At 35.1% G+C, this 15,408-nt stretch overlaps 1 protein-coding gene across 1 annotated transcript in view; it reads left to right on the plus strand.

The window, feature by feature from the left end:
- CABCOCO1 (ciliary associated calcium binding coiled-coil 1) overlaps positions 1 to 15,408 on the plus strand; it is a 120,821-nt gene that overhangs the window by 33,893 nt on the left and 71,520 nt on the right. The gene's annotated exons all lie outside the window — the stretch shown is intronic.

A 15,408-nucleotide genomic window follows, 5' to 3' on the forward strand; every position in this document is an offset into this window, starting at 1 on the left:
ATTTATCTAGATGGAACCAATTAAGCTGAATCACTTAATGCATGCTGATCAGCATCTGGATCTTTAACTGCTTAAAGCAACTTCTTGTCAAGATTACTCAAGTGTTAATATAACCAACTAGTAGTTTGCAAAAAGAGTAATTACATAAAGGGAGCCGTGGATTAAGAAAATAAGCTGTCTTTTGGCATTAAAAGCATTGTTAATCACGGATACTTTATGTATTTATGGATTATTTGACAAAGCTCAATTGGATAGAGTATGTATGTCTTCATACAAAGAAAATCAGGAAAAGTAAAATAAATTAATTCAGTGAAATCTCATCTAATTTCACATTTATTTTCAGTCGGCTCATTGTTTAAGTCCTAATTCAAATCCCACTTCCTCAATGAAGCAAACCTTCGTTAATTGCATTGCATCTCAAAGGAAGGGTTTAGACAAACTCTTTAATCACATTCTATTATTTTATTCCAATTGATCTCTTTCTGCTGAATATTGGCTACTCTCACCACACCAATAAGCACATAAATATGCACTGTGTTATATGGTTTCCTAATAGTTTCCTGTGGATTGATACAGTCAACACAACCCAACTCTAATTTCCTTGAAGGCAAAGATCATGTCCTGTTTTTCTACCATGGCATACAGTATAATGCAGGACATAGTAGCCCCCCAATTAATATGACATAAGTGATTCAGTGACAGTGCATACAATTGCAGTTCTACGATAAATGGTCTACCTGGAGACACTTTTGAACAGCCTTACATATAAGCACATATCTGTAATTGCTAGAAGTGAATCCTGCATGAGAGAACATCTTAAGGAGTCTAAAGATGCCATAAAAAGTGCTTCTTAGGTTCTTAACTATTTTAGGAAGCTACATTGCCTAGACGTATAAGGGATAGGAGTGGCCATGTTCAGAAATAAATAGTGAATAAGGGGATATTTATGTATCTTTATAATTTTCCTGATATTAAGAACAAGATGGATTGTGCCAACTATTCTTCCTTCCAGAGGATTGTTATTCTGGAGTTTATAAATTGCTTACTTCATAAACACCTCAGTCACCATTACTCACCCTCCATTTGGGTACTTGTTCTAATGCCAGCCTTTTAAAAGTGAACTGAAGGAAAACAAGGAACCCTTTTTGCTTTTGACTTTCCTTAAAATTTCTTCTTTGCAATTTCCTCATGCTATAGTTTAAATGAAGTGTCACTTGACAAAGTTTCACTGGAAACGTCTTCCTTTCAGAATTACATTGTATAATGTGACAGTGTTGCAATAATTATCGACTTGGAATACAATCCTATCTCATCTATTCAGTAAAACTTTGGGAAAATGATAGTGGCTTCAACAGCAGCCTAAGGAGATATTTAGAATCATCAAGAAAAAATTTCATAAAGAACTCCCTTTTCCCTTTGTTAATTGCACAATCATGCCCTTCTTCTCTGTTGTAAGGATATATTTAGGTGACATTTGTGCTTATGGAAAGACAAAATGGAGAAAGTAGACAGGGATCGGCTCCTCTGTTTTCGATTGTCTTTTGTAATTTTCCCCAAGCTGACTAGAGCTATAAAAAAATCCTTGAGGAAAGAATATTGGGTCTTCAACAATTAGACCACTTATGGAATTTTAAAGGATTAACCTAACAAAATATACTACAATATTTTATGGCATTTTAGAGGTGTCTGATAACCCTTGGTACAAATATCTATTTTTCAATTAACAGCCTTTCGTGGAGGAGGCAGGAACCTGCCCCACTAACGTAATTATTTATGCTGATCTCACTACTCCAGGACCAAACAGAGGCCACACAACAACCACATAAAGGTTCCAAACTTTATTCTCAAACAAGCATTCAATTTAGATAACACTGGCAGAATTTATTTTCTTTCTTTGTGTTGTGTGTGTGTACTTTTTTTTTTCTGCAGGGAAAGATTTACCCTGAGCTAACATCTGTTGCCAATCTTCCTTTTTTTTTTTCTCCCAAAGCCCTAGTGCATGGTTTTATATCCTAGTTATAAGTCCTTCTAGTTCTTCTACACGAGCCACTGCCACAGCATGGCAACTGACAGACGGGTGCTGTGGTTCCTAGACCAGGAAACGAACCCAGGTCGCCAAAGTAGTGAGAGCTCTGAACTTTAACCACTAGGCCATCAGGGCTGGTTCTAGTTTCTTTCTTAATTGTGGATAGAAGATTAGAACAAAATACATGAATCCCCTCTAAGAATAGTTGTTAAATATTGATTTTAATTATTAATAGAGAACATAAATCATACTTTTCTTGGTTTTTTGTTTAAAGAAAATTGGCCTTTTGTTTTTGAACTTAACAATTGTTTTTAGCTATTTCTACTCACCTTTTTGAAGAAATTTCATGTTATTCTTAGATTATAGAGGCACATTTTCAGTAAATCATTTTTCTTTTCGTGTGTATGTATATGTGTGTGTGTGAGGAAGGTTGTCCCTGAGCTAACATCTGTGCCAATTTTCGTCTACTTTGTATGTGGCCACCACAGCATGACCTGCTGAGCATATATACGTCCATACCTGGCATCTGAACCCACAAACCCTGGGCCACTGAAGTGGAGCACGTGAACTTAACTACTATGCCATCAGGCTGGCCCCTGTAAACCATTATTCGTGATCTGAGATTTTTCATAATCTAGAAATCTTCCTGATATGTTTTTATAAGTAACATGTTTTGTAGTTCATTCAGTGGTTCACAGATCATATGTGTTGAAAAGGCAGTAAACAACCAGATTGAGCTAGGGTAATGATACAACAGAGCAGAAAATGAAGGCAGCAAATGCCTGTATTCGTAGCCATCTGAATGGATGAAGTATGAGTGTCACTCACTTTATTTGAAGAAATGAGGACTCTCTTTTAGTCAACCAAGCCAAGAACTCCCCAAGTCTGTCATTTTGACAGTGCAATTAGACCACAGACACTCTGGCATAAGAATTGTAATGGGAACCAGAATCTCCTTAGGGGATGCATATTTTCCTTGGCCTAAACCTCCACCAAGAAACCTGGAAACTGCTATGTCTTTTGCTTTTGCTGCCTAAAAACTTCAAGAAATATTTAATAACTGTACACAAAGAACACTATTGGATATTAGCAATGGTGATGATCAAAAACTCATAGCAGTTACCCAAAGTCAGGGTTCTGTCCAGGTATCTACTGCTAGGCATCTACAACAGCTAAGAAAATTATTTATTCATTTATTCAATGTATGTCATCCAGTTCTCGTTATGCTCTAGGTCTGGTACTAAGTCCCACAGATACACAATGAAAAGAACAATTCTTGTCCTCAAGGAGTTTGTTGTCTAATGAGAGGAGAGAGATGAATAAATAATTGCACTATAGGGCCAAAAATATCACGATCCAATGGGAACAGATAGAAGACAAAGAGGAACATCTAACCTGCAGATTTAAGGCTCATGGGAGCTTCCAGGAACAGGTGAAATCTAAGAGGAAACCTAAAGTTTCCTAAAAACCTAAAGCAAATCAGCCAGCCAGACAGTGTATTATAATTTTGGGGGTGAAAATGAAAGAAATTCCACTCAAAATAATTTGATCACAAAAAGGGGAGGGTGTATTACTTGATCACTAACTGGTAAACAGAAGAGGTGAGTGGGACTAAGGTCAACTGGATCTAAGTAGTCTAACAATGTTATTAAGTGTGTATTTGCATGTGAGTGTGAGACATGCATGTGTCTCAGTCTCTCATCTCTCCTACTCTTTTTTCATTTCTTTTCTCTGATTCTCTCAGTGTAGGCCTCATTCCCTTCTACTGCAAACAGGCTTCCTCCAACTGGTAGGAGACATGACACAGGCAGCTCCAGTTTAGAACTCCAGAAGAAAGAGACATTCTTCTTCACAATGTTAACATTATTGTGTCATATGTCCACTCTTGATTAATCACTGTGGCCAGAGGAATGGAGTAAAGTTATTAGAAGACCCAAGTAGGCCATATTGAATGGGTGACAGAGGATGAATAGATCTCCCAAAACAAGCAGAAAGAGCTTTTGCAAAAGGAAGAGTGATTTTATCAAAAAAGTGAATTAAACACACATGTACAACTCTTCTTCCATCCAAAATCCCATAAGAAACCAAAATTTCAAAATCCGTAGTGCTATGGATAAGAGATTTTATGACATCTAAAATTATAGATTATTGATTAGATGAAGCCACAGCCCCATACATACAGAGAAAGTGCTACAGAGTTAATCAAAGTTCTTTAGGCATCCTCAATTGATACAGAAATGGCAGAAAGCTTTAGAGGGAAAAAAACGAAAGCAAGTAGGGGACTGACTGCTTTCAGAGCAAATGCATTATTCAGCCCCTTCACTCTCTGCTGTTTGTGCAAAACTGGGCCTCCATAGCATTTGCTCCAAAGCTAAAGAAACTAGTGTGTACATTGACACCAAAGAGGAGGGCAGGTTTCATGTGACTACTGACCTTCAGGAGAGGGAACAGTTATACCCTAAATATAAGCTTCTCGCACATCTAACTACCATCATTTCTTTGCGCCTCTCCTACACTCTCTAGAAGCAGCCTATGGCAAACAAGCAGACATCCCCAGGCAAGTGAACCAGGATCATCTAATGAAAAGATAAACTGGCCGCCCCAAATAACCCAACAGCTGAGGGAATAAAATCAGAGAGAGGCCTGATCCTCTACAAACAGATCAAACAACAGCTAAGGAACAGAGTTGATTGAGCAAATGGTAGAAGACCTTAAATCTGATTGATATTCTTGGAAAAGTTTGAAAGTTTATTATATTTTGAAAAATGAACTAATAGAGAATCTTGGAAATTTAAAATAAGATTTGAAAACTTTTAATAAAATATCAGGTACAATTTTATGTTGGTAGACTTGAAAATCTAGAAAAAACAATATTCAGAGAACTGTAAATTATCAATATTGACTTGAGAGGATGTAGAAAAATCTTAATAGAAGGATAACCAAATAAGATATTGGAAAAATCCATATGTAGAAATGGCATCAGACCTAGAAGATTTTAAAGGCGAGTTTTACCAAAATTTCTAAGAGGAGATAATTCCCTTTTATATAAATTATGTTAGAGGATAGAAGCAGATGGAAAGCTTTCAACTCATTCTTTGAAGTTAGTATAATCCTGAGAAAGCTTTTAACTTATTCCATGAATTGATAATGAATTATAACCAAAAATGGAAAAGGATAGTGCAAAGTTATGGGCAATCTCAATTATGAAAATAGATGCAACAATCTTAAATAAAATATTAAGAAGTGAAATAGAGCAGAGGATTGGATGTTCAAATAGGGTTTATTTCAGATATGGAAGAATGGTTTAACACTGGGATCTCTGTTAATGTGATTCATTACTTTATCAGATTAAGGGAAGAAAAAACAAGTGATCATCCCAATAGATATGGTAAAGCATTTGATAAATTAAACACTGACTTCTGATTTTAAAAAGACTCTAATCAGTAATATAGAATTACATTAACTCATAGAATATACCAACTCAAGAAACTCACTAAATGTATCTTAATGAAAACATTAAAGTACATACCAGAAACAAGAGAAGGCTCATTATTGCTACCCAATATTGCTTTTTAGTTCCTACCAAATAATAAAACAAAAAAGAAGTTAAAAGTAAAATAAAAAGAAAGGTATTAAAAATAACAAAGACACAAAATGCTATTGTTTGCAGGTAGATTGATATGAGGGCAACATTAAGAAAATAATATTTTCCTATATTTTAGTAATACCTCATAAGAAAAGAATCACATTGATAATAATGAAAAGCATAAAATGTTTGGGAATTAACCTAACAAAAATGTGCAAAAATAATATAAATTAAGTAGTTTTAGTAGAGGTTTTTTTTGTTTTTTGTGAGGAAGATTGGCTGTGAGCTAACATCTGTTGCCAATCTTCCTCTTTTGCTTGAGGAAAATTGTCACTGAGCCAACATCTGTGCCAGTCTTCCTCTATTTTATATGTGGGACACAGCCACAGCATGACTTGAAGAGTGGTGTGTAGGTCTGTGCCTGGGATCTGAACCCATGAAGCCCAGGCCACTGAAGTGGAGCACACGAACTTAACCACTACACCACTGGGCTGGCCCCAGATAATTTTATTTTTAATTCTGAGTAAATGAAGAGACAAACATGTTCCCAGTTGAGAAGACTCAATTTTAGGAAGATATGTCACTCTAAATTAACATGTAAACTCAGTGTAGTCACAATCAAAATGTCATGATTTTTGTGGCACTTTACCAAGTAATTCTTTAAAAACAAGTTTTTTATTATGGAACATTTCAATCATATACAAAATAGAAGGAATGGTAATAACCCTCATATACCCATTACCTAGCCTCAAGGGTTATGAACTTATGGCCATAATTGTTAAGTATTTTAATATGTGACTCTAAAATATAAAAAATTTAAAATAACTTTTTAATATCATCAAATATGCAGCTAGTGTTTAAAATCCCCTGATTATCTTATAACTGGTTTGTGTTTGTGTTTTCATTTATTTGTCTATGTGTTTGTTTGAAGTAGCATCCAAATAAGATACCTACATTGCAATTAGATTCTTAAGTCATTCTTAATTTATAGGTTCACTATTTATATTTTCTTTATTTCCTTGCAATTTATTTGTTGAAGAATCCACATCGTCTATCTCATAGAATTTCTCAGAGCCTTGTTTTCTAATTGCATTCCTGTGGTATCCTTAACTTGTTCTTCTGTCTTCCATATTTCCAGTAAATGGATAGTAAATATTAGGAGACTGACCAGATTTCACTTCAAATGTTTAGCAAGAGCAATTTATAGGTGGTTTTGTACAATTTTATTAGGAGGCAAATAATGTCTAGTTTTCTCTCTTTTTTGTGATGTTAGCGACAACTGATCATCATTGCCTAGATCTGTTATCATTAAGATTTTTAAAATGGTGATATTCTATTTCATTATTCTCCTTTCATTTATGAGCTGGATACTTCCATGTATAGAAACTTCTATTCTTCAATTATTTGATTAAACTGAGATACAGTTCATATGGAAAAGACAAGATAAGTGCTTGATTCTTCTCCTTTCTTTAATAGTTTTCAAAATAATCAATTGGATTTTTAGGATCTTCCAAAAGTGACTGTGATGGACTGAATAATCCCCCCCACCTCAAGATGCCTGCATACTAATTCCTGGAGCCTATGAATATGTAGCCTTACATAACGAAAGGGACTTTCTGTGATTTTGCAATTAAGATGTGATTAAGTTAAAGAATTTGAGATGGGGAGATTATCCTTGGATTATCCGAGTGGGCTCAATGTAATCGTAAGGCTCCTTAGAAGAGACAAAGGGAGGAAGGAGAGTCAGAGTCAGAGACAGGGAAAGAAATCTGAAGATGGTACACTGCTGGCCTCAAAGATGGAGGAAGAGACCAGGAGCCAAGGAATTCAAGTGGCCTCTAGGAGAGAGATAAGGCAGGGAAAGAGATTCTCCTCTGGAGCCTCTAGAATGAATGCAGCACTATCAACATGTTAACTTGAGGACTTCGGACCAGAACTGTAAAATCATAAATTTGTGTTGTTTTAAGCCACTGAGTTTGTAGTAATTTGTTACAGCAGGAATAGAAAACTAATATATATGTTGACTAATGGCACACATTTTTTGTGTTTTGATTCATTTTAATTAGTATTCTTATTAATGTTTAAGTTGTCTCATCTTTGACCAGTGATCCCATTGGTCTATTTGCCAATCCCTGTCTGAATATCATACTGTTTTAATTACCATGGCTTTATAGAATGTCTTAGTGTCTGTTATGGTAATGCCTTCATATTATTCTTCTTCAATATTTGGTTGATTATATAGTTTACATATAATAGCTCATTTTTTCTTCAATATGAAATTTAGAATTAAACTCATGCATATGTATGTTTCTAGTGTATAACATATACAAGTATTTAGAAAAGTAGCATTTAAAATCAGCTACGTGTTTGATGAAAAAAAATTAGTTACATGCTTGATGAAAAAATTAGATTTCTACCTCATACCAAACTTGAAAATGAGTCTAATTTATTAAGAGATCCATTTCCTATGATGGCAGACATATCCCATAATGGCGAACTATAATTTGGCCCCATTGAGAACAACCAGAAAAGTTGGACAAGATGGTTTTTAAATATTCAAATGTTTGAAAGTACTGAGGCTAGCAAAGCTCAAAAAAATTATGGGCCCAAGAAGTGAACCTGGCATTTGGAAATGGTTTCTACCTATAGGCATCTAAGGGTTTGTAAAAGGTGGCTGAGAGTCTGAGAAGCTGAGAAGTAGAGCTTTGGTAGACACATGGAACTAGGAGAACAAAAATTGGAGGGGGAGGGAAATATAGTAAATCCCGTAAGTTGCATGTTGGGACTCCAAAGGACCATACTTTAAGAGATCAGCCCTTATATGGACTGAACTTCAGCTTCAAATTATCTCAATCTCTGATGGATTTAAGATTATGCATGTGTAGTGCTGTTAACCTCCTCTCTAAAGTAAAACAAACTCGTGCTACACTTCAGATTATATCAACAGTTTTTCATAACCAATGTCTGTCACTCAATAGAAATCACGAGGCACACAGAAAATAGAAACTGACCTGTAAGTGTTTCAGATGATGAAGTAATTAGTCATGTACTGTTAAATAATTATGCTTAAGAAATAAGGATTATTTTGGAAAATAAAATACAAGATGTTGAATTTCAGCAGAGAACTAGAAACTATTAAAAATGCTAAATGGAAATTCTGAAATGAGAAAATATAATAATTGAAATTAAGAACCAAATAGATGTATTTAACAATAGGTTAGTCAAGACTAAAGAGGAAATTGGTAAATTGGAAGGAAGCTAGGTCAAAAGAAAATATCTAAAATGAGGCATGGGTAGATAAAAGTTTGATAAACATAGAAAAAGGTATAGAGAATACAGACAGAGTGAAAAAGTATGACATAGAGATAAGTGAAGTCAATTCCAGAATGAGAAAATAGATGCAACATTCAAAGAGTTGCTTTTCCAGAAATAATCAACTTTAGACCACAGATTTAAGATTTACTGTGAACTCCAAATACAAATATCCACATTTAAACATATCATAGTAAAATTTCTAAAAACCTTAGGTGGGAGTTCTAGTTTCCAATCCACATGTAAGGAGCTTGAAGTCAACACTCGATCCTAGCAACATATAAAAAGTTGAACAGATTGAAAAATCAACAGCTATTCCTGTATCCATAAGAGAGGGAAGGACATACGACAAACTGCTGCCCCCAAAATTGGAAAGACAGTCAGGAGAATACAGACCATTGTGGTATATTAGACCCGAGACTCACAAGTGGGAACTGCCATGGGAACCAGTGCCAGGGTAGGAAAGCTTGAGCTGTAATTGATGAATTGCTAGAGACTCAGTGCCAACAACTCTGAGAGTTAAAACTCCAGGGAGAGTCAGTCATGTGGGGCCTCCACAATGTTGTGAGATTTACCTCCAGGAGTTTAACCAGATTCTTATAGTAAATATCGAGAAAAATGCCCTCATGCTTCTAGCAGGGGGAGGGGAAAAGGAACCATTTTGGAATAGGCCAGAGCACTTTGTTATTCTTAATAAGACTTGCACTTAGGGGAAACTAGTTAACCAGAGCCTAACCTGCTGAGGTATTATTAGAGCCTAACCAACCTGGGCAAAGGGAAACACCCAACTCCAGTCTACTCTAGCCATCCTATTCCATCTAAGGGGGGAGGAAAAACTGAGAAACTCTTGTGAAGTTTGCAGTCGAGAGACACAGCTCTCTAAAAGACTGAGACCGAATTGTAGAACTTTAGAACATGTGCCCTTTTCTCACACCTCACCACCACGTTACTAAAGGTCTGTTTACAGCAGCTCCTTTTACCTGGTACATCATGTCCAACTATCAAGAAAAAATCGTAAGGCGTACAAAAAGACAAAAGACAGAATTTAAAGAGACAGAGCAAGCATCAGAACCAGATATGACAGGGATGCTGGAATTATCAGAGCAGGAATTTAAAACAATTATGATTAATAGACTAAGGGCTCTAATGGATAAAGTGGGTAATATAGAAGAACAGATGGGAAATGTAAGCAGAGAGATGGAGATCATGATAAGGAACTGAAAAGAAATGCAAGAGATAAAAAATGCCATAAAAGAAATGAAGAATGCCTTTGATGGGCTTGTTAGTAGACTAGACACAGCTGAGGAAAGAATCTCTGAACTAGAAGATATTATCAACAGAATCCTCAAACCAAAAAGCAAAGAGAACAAATACTGAAGAAAACAGAACAGACTACCCAAGGACTGTGGGACAACTACAACAAGTGTAACATACACATAATGGAAATACCAGAAATAGAAGAAGGAGAAAAAGGAATAGAAGAAATATTTGAAACAATAATAACTGAAAATTTCCCCAAATTAATGTCAGACCCCAAACCACAGATCTGGGAAGCTCAGAGAACACCAAGGATGATAAATGCCAAAAATTACACCTAGGTGTATCATTTTCAAAGTAAGGAAATCAAAGATAAAGAAAAAATCCTGAAAGAAGCAGGAGGGGGAAAAAACCTTAACCTATAGAGAAACTGATATAAGAATTACGTCTAACTTCTCATCAAAAACCTTGCAAGCAAGAAGCAAATGGAGCAAAATATTTACTGTTGAGAGAGAAAAACCACCAATCTGGAATTCCATACCCTGAAAAATTATCCTTCAAAAGTAAAAGAGGGGCTGACCCCGTGGCCAAGTCGTTAAGTTCACTCTCCGCTTCGGTGGCCCAGGGTTTTGCCAGTTCAGATCCTGGGTGCAGACCCAGCACCACTCATCAAGCCGTGCTGAGGTGGCATCCCACACAGCAGAACCAGAGGACTTCCAACTAGAATATACAACTATGTACTGCGGGGCTTTGGGGATAAGAAATAAAAAGAAAGATTGGCAACAGATGTTAGCTCAGGGCCAATCTTTAAAAGAAAAAGTTAAAAAGAAATAAAGACTCTCTCAGACAAAAAAAATCTTGAGGGAATTTATTGCCAGCTGACCTGCATTGCAAGCAATGTTAAAAGAAGTTATTTAGAGAGGAAAATAATATAAATGAGAAACTTGGATCTTCATAAATAAGGAAGAGGATCAGAGAAGAAATAAGTGAAGGTAAAATAAAAACTTTTATTTTTCTTATTCCTCATTTAACAGGTAACAGTTTGTTCAAAATAATAATATCAATAATGTATTTGATTATGTTTATGTATATATATCTGCTTAAATATAAGTGAAATGAATGACAGCAATGATACAAGGGATGAGCAGGAAATAGGATTATTTTATTATAATAAGGTCCTCACACTACCCACGAAGCAGTATAGTGTTATTTGAAATTGGACTTGGCTTAGCTATAAATGGATATTGGAAACTTTAGGGAAACCATTAAAAAAAGTAAAAAAAGATAATTTATATGCGAGAAAGGAAAGGCAATATAATCACATAAAATGCTCAACTAAAACTGAAAAAGGCAGAAAAAGAGTGGAAGACAAAAATAGGAACAAAGAACAAGGGTGGCAAATAGAAAACAGTGATGAATGTGGTAAATATTAATCCAACTATAAGAATAATTGCTTTCAATGTCAGTGATCTAAATGCGCTAATAAAAAGAGATCGTCAGAGTACATCAAAAAACAACACCCAGGGGCCAGCCTGGTGGCACAGCAGTTAAGTTCGCATGTTCTGCTTCAGCAGCCCAAGGTTCGCCAGTTTGGATCCCAGGTGTGGACCTATACAGCACTTATCAAACCATGCTATGGCAGGCATCCCACATATAAAATAGAGGAAGATGGGCACAGATGTTAGCTCAGGGCCAATCTTCCTCAGCAATAAAGAGGAGGATTTGAGCATTGGTGGCAGATGTTAGCTCAGGGCTAATCTTCCTCAAAAAAAAGAAGAACACCCAACTATATGTTTCCACAAGAAATACACTTTAAATATAAAAACATATGTAGATTAAAAGTAAGTAGATGGAGGGGCCAGCCCCATGGCCGAGTGGTTAAATTCACATGCTCTGCTTTGGTGGCCCAGGATTTCACTGGTTCAGATCCTGGGCATGGACTTAGCACTGCTCATCAAGCCATGCTAAGGCAGCACTCCACATAGCAGAACTAGAAGGACCTACAACTATGTACTGGGGGGCTTTAGGGAAAAGAAGGGATAAAGAAAGATTGACATTAGATTTTAGCTTAGGGCTAATCTTAAAAATAGTTAAATGGATGGAGGAAATTATACCATACTAACATTAATCAACAAAAATCAGGAGTAGCTATATTAATTTCAGATGGAGCAGACTTCAAGCAAGCAAAGTTATCAGGTATAAAGAAGGACATTATATTATGATAAAGGGGTTAATTTTTCAAGAAGACAAAACAATACTTAACATGAATGTGACTAAGAACAGAGCATCAAACTATGTGAGGCAAAAACTAATACAACTACAAAGAGAAATAGATGAATCCTCTATCATAGTTGCAAACTTCAACACCCCTCTGTTAGAAGTTCACAGAGCTGGCTGACAGAAAATCAGTAAGGACATAGTTAAACTCAGCAACACTATCAATCAACTGAATAAAATTGACATCTATAGACTACTTCAACCAATAATAGCAGAATACACATTCTTCTCAAGCTCACATGAAACATTCACCAAGATAGACCACACTCTGGCCCATAAAACATACCTTAACAAATTTAAAAGAATAGAAATCATACAATGTCTGCTTTCATACCACAATGGAGTTAAACTGGAAATCAATAACAGAAAGATAACTGGAAAATCCCACAGTACGTAGAGATTAAACAACACACTCCTAATAACACTGGGTCAAATAAGACATCTCAAGAGGAATCTTAAAATATTTTGAACTAAATGAAAATAAAAACACGACAGTCAATCTAATAACAAAGATGACTACTAAGTGACTAACCGGTGGGTAGCATATACAACAAGGATACACTGGATAAAGGGATGATTCACCTCAGGGTGGGATAGAGTGGAATGCCATGAGATTTCATCATGCTACTCAGAATGGCATGCAATTTAAAACTTATGAATTTTTTATTTCTGGAATTTTCCATTTAATATTTTTGGACCATGGTTAACTGCACGTAACTGAAACTGCAGAAAGTGAAACTGCAGATAAGGGGGGACTACTGTATATGGGAAATCTCTGCACCTTCCTCTCAATTTTGCTGTGAAACTTAAACTGCTCTAAAAGAAAAGCCTTAATAAAACATTTTTTAATTAAATTTTTTTCTAAGCGAAGAAAATTTTTAAAACCAGCCATAAAGGGGAAATGGTGTATTTCCTTCAAAGAAGCATGGTAAGATTGACAGCTGACTTCTCAACAGAAACAGTGAGAGCCAGAAGACAATGAGGAAATTTCAAACTGTTCTAAGAGAACAACTATCAATCTAGAATTATATACCAAGCAAAAATTTCCTTCAAGAATGAAAAGTTTTACAGGAGTATTTTTATACAACAAAAAGTAAGAGAATTCGTTACAAACAGAGTCACAATAAAGGCAATACTAAAGGGTGTTCTCCAGGATATAAAGAAAATGATTCCAAATGGAAAGTGAGATAAATAGAAAAGAATGAAAACAAGTAAAATGGTTGAAAGAGAGAGAGAGATGTTTAGATAGATCTAAATAAATATTGAATGTATAACACATCAATGTTTTATGTGGTTTAAAATAGAGAATTAAATAAATTTAGAGGGAGGTAAATGAGTTAATATATTCTGAGGTTATGACATTGTCTGAGAAAAGTAAAAGTACTGACTTTTAAAGTCATTTAACAAGTTGAGGATGCATATTGTAATCTCTAGGGTAAACATTGCATAAATAATAGATGCTGAGCCAGGAGAGGAATGGAATAACAAAATCACTTTGTTGAAAGTGCCAAATTTAAAATTTCTCATGTTTTTACATCAGAAAAAGGAGGAAAATGTTTTTAATTGTGAGATTAAATTTAGTTGTAGAATTGGCCAGCTAAAATTTTTTTAAAGGTTTAGTGAAGATACTATGAACAAAACTTGGAGAAAACTTTTGCAAACTAATATATAAAGGTCAAAAATATTTTATCCACAATTAGTTCCTGGAGATGAAATAAGTAAAAGACAAACAAGACAACAGAAACATGAGCAAAGAATATGAACAATCTACATTATTGTTAAACAGATATAAAGATATTCAAATTTTTTTTTTAATTTCCTGGAAATGCAAAAAAAGTGAAAGTATTTTTCAACTGTAATATTGGCTAATAGCAAAAATTGAATAATAGCCAATATTAATGAGGATGCATGAAAACAGCTTGTTGGCGAGAGGTTGGTTAGCGGTTAGATTTGTAAGCCACTTTAGAGAGCAGATTAGCAAAACCAAATGTGAATGTCCTTTTTTCCCCAAATTCTAATTACAGTCATGCATCACTTAACAACATGGTGATAAGTTCTGAGAAGTGTGTCATTAAAGGTGATTTCATCATTGTGCGAATATCACAGAGTGTACTTACACAAGATAGTATAGCCTACTGTGCACCTAGGCTATATGGTACATCTTATGGGACCACCATTGTATACAAGGTCCATCGTTGACCAAAATGTCATTATGTAGTACATGACTGTGTGAGAATCTTGCCTGTGGACATAGTCATATTATGTAAAGCTATTTGTACATAGATACACATCAAAGCAGGGTTTATAACAGCTAATAATTATGGCAGATCAATCGGAAGGAAAATGGTTAAATAAAATGAAGTATAATCATAGTATAGAAAACTATCCAGTCTTCAGAAGGAAGGCAGCAGATCCCGATGTATGGTTATGTTAAGATCTCAAACATATTCTTAATGAAAAATGTATAAAAGTTGAAAAATGTGAATAGTGTTTCCATTTATTTTTAAATGCAAATACACATGAAAATATAGACATGTATATGTATTTAAGTGACTAGAAGGATTTGTACTAACTGCTAACGTGGCATGCAGTCGGGCAATGGAATGGAAGTAGGAGTTGGAGAGGATGTGAAGAGGGACATTTTATTCTGTATATTTCAGAGCTGTGTTAATCTTTTATAATATGAATGTCTTCATGTATTACTTATACAGTAACAAAATTGTTCCCTAGTTCATTCCCAAGAAGTTTTGAGGCACGTTTTGTAAATTAAGTGTGGACATATAAACATACCTCCACACTAATATATTGACACACAGACAGAGAGATATCATCTGGGTGTTTACAAAATGAGAGACCGAATAGAAAAACATAGGTGAACCTTTCGACCCATAAAATTAAATACTTTACCACTGTGTTGCTGCCACATTTTAATTTTAAGTATAAACTAGGT

This window comes from Equus asinus, chromosome 2, assembly GCF_041296235.1.
Source record: "Equus asinus isolate D_3611 breed Donkey chromosome 2, EquAss-T2T_v2, whole genome shotgun sequence".
NCBI lineage: Eukaryota > Metazoa > Chordata > Mammalia > Perissodactyla > Equidae > Equus > Equus asinus.